The following is a 4447-nucleotide window of genomic DNA, read 5'->3' on the forward strand; positions in this document are numbered from 1 at the left end:
TAAGGAAATGTGGAACAAAATTACTAAGGGCTTTAGGTGAAGTTCATTATTACTATTTAATAGTGCCCAAGAGCATTCGATCAAATTATGGATCAAGTTTAAAAGTGGGCTGAATGAAATCCTTGTGGAGGAGAGTTTTCTAACTTTCTTTCTCAGAATTCAGCTAAATGTCATAAAATATATTCAAAATATCTCTCAGAAATTATATTTGTCCAAGCCTTATAGAGAATCACTTTGGGGGAATTATGTGTGTATTTTAGGGGAGAGGGGTAAAGTCACACATATTAAAAATAAGAGAGACTAAGAAAAAAAGAAAACAATGAGAGGTAGAAAGTAAAAATAAAACCTGAGTTGTTTGGCAATAGGCCGCATGCCACACAGACTGAGACCATTACACGATTAAGCAGTAAGGCACTTTAGGGGTGACTGACTAGTTAAGTGACATATTGTAAGTACAGCCCTCAGGCCATTTAATGCATGGGGAAATCTTACCTTTCTAACTGTACATATTTTCTCTTTTCTTTTGACTCACCCTAGAGCATCAAATTTCCATGATTAAACTTTTAAAGGGTGTAAATGCATAATTTATTTGTTTTTCTTATTTTGTTTCATTTCATTACCATGGTCATGACTATGCAACCTATGAATGCTAACCAGCCATGTGTTATCAAGATATTCCTCTCAGTTTCTTAAATAAAGCCAGTTTATTTAAGTAATGAGTTAGAGATGTGCAGTTTCTGTATAAGCTATACAGAACTAGGGACATTTGTGATCAGTGGAAGGAAAGTATGCTAGGCCTGTTTATCCAACTATATGCTGCAGGCCAAGTGACATATTTGGAAATTGTATTGGCACTAATAATAATGATATTAATATTAACAATAGCATGTGCTTGCTTCATGAATTCTGAGTAATCTGTGCCATATTCATAGATAGCTTGCCTTCCCGGGTAATGTTTGTCATGGTACTAAGCAGAAGAGACTAATTCCAAAATTTCAGCATATTTGGCCTATAAAGGAAATAAAAAGCACTATTTCAAATGTTCTTTATACTAGTGATAGCTATGTTATTGGATATATTCTAAAATCATTGTGAAAAATAATATCATAGTTGTTGTCTAACTTGTGTTGGATAAAATATTTGTATTACTATATAAACCCTCAAATGTAAAAATGAAAAAAAAAAGAGTTGACAATAGCATTCAATGAGCACAAAATCTCAAGAATAAATTACCCATGTATTAGTTGATAATCAGTATTATCTCGATGTGATTTAATCAAAAATTCTAAAATACTAACCTTTGACCAGGCACTTTGCTAAGACCTGGGGATATGTAGGTTGATCAGTATTAAAATGTTAGGGGTACAAAATAAATAGAAAATGTACATACAAACTCAGCTGTTTATAAATTGTATGAGCTATGAAAGGTATCCACAACAACAAAAAATGATAAAAGACCTAAGGAGAAAGGAAGGCTTGTTATTTTGTCCATGAAGATGGCAATGAAAACAAAGAAGGAAGTCCCTGCCCCTTCCCAAGTCGAAGCTACAGCAAAGGTTTTGAAGGCAAGGAGAGTGAAGAAAGGTATCCTCAGCCATTAAAAATAAAGAATATCCACACATCACTCACCTTCCCACACAGGATGTAATGCGACTCTGGAGGCAGCCTCAATATCCTCAGGAGACAGAAGCATGACCACTATACCGTCCTTAAGTTCTCTCTGACTGCCAAGTCCGCCATGAAGAGGACAGAAGACAACAGCACACACGTGTTCACTGTGGGTGCCAAGGCCAACATGCACCAGATCAAACCAGCTGTGAAGAAGCTCTATGATGTTGACGTGACCAAGGTCAACACCCTAATTAGGCCTGATGGAGAGAAGAGGGCATATGTTTGGCTCCAGACTATGATCAACAGAATTGGGATCATCTAAACTGAGTCCAGATACCAGACAGCTATTTCTAAATATAAAATTCTATGGCCTTTTCCCCCATCCCTCGTTTTCTCCACCCGAAGTGGCGTGCGTACTCCTAGTAGTGGTTGTGCGCCCAGTCCCTCTGTGCTCCTCTCGTTGCCCTTTTAGTATGGTCGGCATTCTGTTTAAGGATATTTTTGATGTGAAAGACATTGACCCAGAGGGCAAGAAGTTTGACTGAGTGTCCCCACTGCATTGTGAGAGTGAATCTTTCAAGATGGACCTTATCTTTGATGTAAACATTCAGATTTACCCTGTAGATTTGGGTGACAAGTTCCAGCTCGTCATAGCCAATACCTTGTAGGAAGATGGTACCTTGGATGATGGTGAATATAACCCCACAGATGCTGGACCTTCCAGGGTTGACCAATTTGAGTATGTAATGTATGGAAAAGTGTACAGGATTGAGGGAGGTGACACTTCTACTGAAGCAGCAACACGTCTCTCTGCCCACGTGTCCTATGAGGCCCTGCTCATGAGGCTGCAGGGTGATGCCAACAACCTGCATGGATTTGAAGTGGATTCCAGAGTTTATCTGCTGATGAAGAAACTGGCCTTCTGAACCACCTGGGAAGCCAACCTTGCTGCTCAGTCACTCAGGTCATGGGCATTTGTTCAAGACCGAGTTGCAGTTGCTGTTGTCCTATTCAGGAGGGGCTGGCACTCTGTCCACTGGGGTGCTTCTCTGCCTCGTCTGGACTCGATGAGAAGCTGTGAGAGACTCAGCAGGAGACCTTAAAATGAACCAGAAGTTGTTTTTGTGTGTACGATTTTTTTTAAAATTAAACTTTACTTTTTTCAGAAATAAATAAATAAATATAAAATTTTACACTGTAAAAAAAACAACAAGGAAAAAGAAGGCTTTACTAAAGAGTTATCTTTTGAGTTAGGTCTTGAGGTCCTTGGTTTATATTTTTTTCTTATTAAGATAGGGGAACAGAGATTCTCAGAAACAGTATTAGAAAAGACCCAGCTTATTGGTAGCAATGGAAAGTAGTTGCTGAAGCATAGGTTAGAGACTGAGTATTGGATAAAACTGAGGATGGAGTAAGTTGGGTCCTATTTTGAAGAATTATAAATCCAATGATAAAATTATCATTAAATATCCATTATTAATTAGAAGTTTTGGGATGATTCTAGGAAGAGAATGGCAAGACTTACTTCCCTTTTAAAAAATATAACTTTAATTTATGAAAAAAAATGATTATAAGGTAAAAGGGGGAACCTTAAAGGGTTATCATCTGAATATAAATATGATCATGTTAGATCAGAAAATTTTAGTTTAATGAGTAGAAATGTCTGGAAGGAAATAAGAATCATTGGAGAGAACTCTGACAGGTGTTTGTTGCATTTTTCAAGGCAGAGATGATGGCAGTTTGAAAGGAATTTATGAAATATCTGCACATGGATTAGATGTGTATCAGGGTGGTGAGTCATTAGGGCATGAAACAAAGAATGACTTTTAAGTTTGGAATGGAAGGCCTGAGTGGATAACATGTAATATGAAAGGGAACACTGAAATATGAACAGCTTTTGGGAGGGTGAAGATAGTTAATTCTGAAAATCATAAACCTGAGCTACTTGCTAGTTGTCTAGACAAAAGTAGCAAGTAGATGTTTAATTGACTTTAGGTCTGATGGAGTTTATGAAACATTATGTCCGGATAAACAATCTTAGGAAGTGTGTGTGTGTGTGTGTGTGTGTGTGTGTGTGTGTAAATTACTTTTAAGATTTAGATCATAAGACTAGGTGAGGCTATCTGGGGAGTACAGAAGAAAACAAAGACTGAGAACCAAACCTCAAGTCACCAAATTTTACTTCATATTTTTCATCCTTACCTGAGGATATGTTTTTATTGATTTCAAAGAGAGAGAGAAACATCAATGGGAGGGAGAAATAGTGATAGGTTGTGTCCTTTATGCATCTCCACAGGGGATTGACCCCACAATTTAGGTAGGTAACTTGACCAGGAATTGAACCTGCAACCTTTTGGTATACCAGAAAACATTCCCACCAGCTGAACTATCTGGCCAGGGTAGGTTACTGATTTTTAGATTTTAGAGGCTGGGTAAAGGTAAAACATTAATAAAAGAAACAGATATGTTGGTGAGGTGTATAGAAGCTAAGAAAAGAAAGCAGACGATGAAGACAATGGCCAATGTTTTCAGATGCTGACAGTTTGCGTGAGAAAGTTTAGCAACATGAAGATAATGGCAAACTTAAATTCAGTAGAGATTTGTAATAAAAAGTAGATTGGCATGTATTGCTATTGCTAGTGAAATGGGAAAGTGGAAGTTGTGAACGTAGATAACATTTTCTAGATGTTTAGATAAGATGGGGAACAGAAAAATCAGAGAGTAGAGCATACTGTTGGGGATTTACAGTGTCAATACATAATATGCTTCCCACATAAATTCAAAATAATTTAAAGGTAGAAACAGGAGCCAAATGCATGGAATAATAATTATGAAA

At 37.2% G+C, this 4447-nt stretch overlaps 1 pseudogene; it reads left to right on the forward strand.

The window, feature by feature from the left end:
• Positions 1 to 2082: 2082 nt before the first annotated feature.
• On the forward strand, positions 2083 to 2650 carry LOC102761138 (annotated as a pseudogene).
• Positions 2651 to 4447: the final 1797 nt, after the last annotated feature.

This window comes from Myotis davidii, unplaced genomic scaffold, assembly GCF_000327345.1.
Source record: "Myotis davidii unplaced genomic scaffold, ASM32734v1 scaffold305, whole genome shotgun sequence".
Lineage (NCBI taxonomy): Eukaryota > Metazoa > Chordata > Mammalia > Chiroptera > Vespertilionidae > Myotis > Myotis davidii.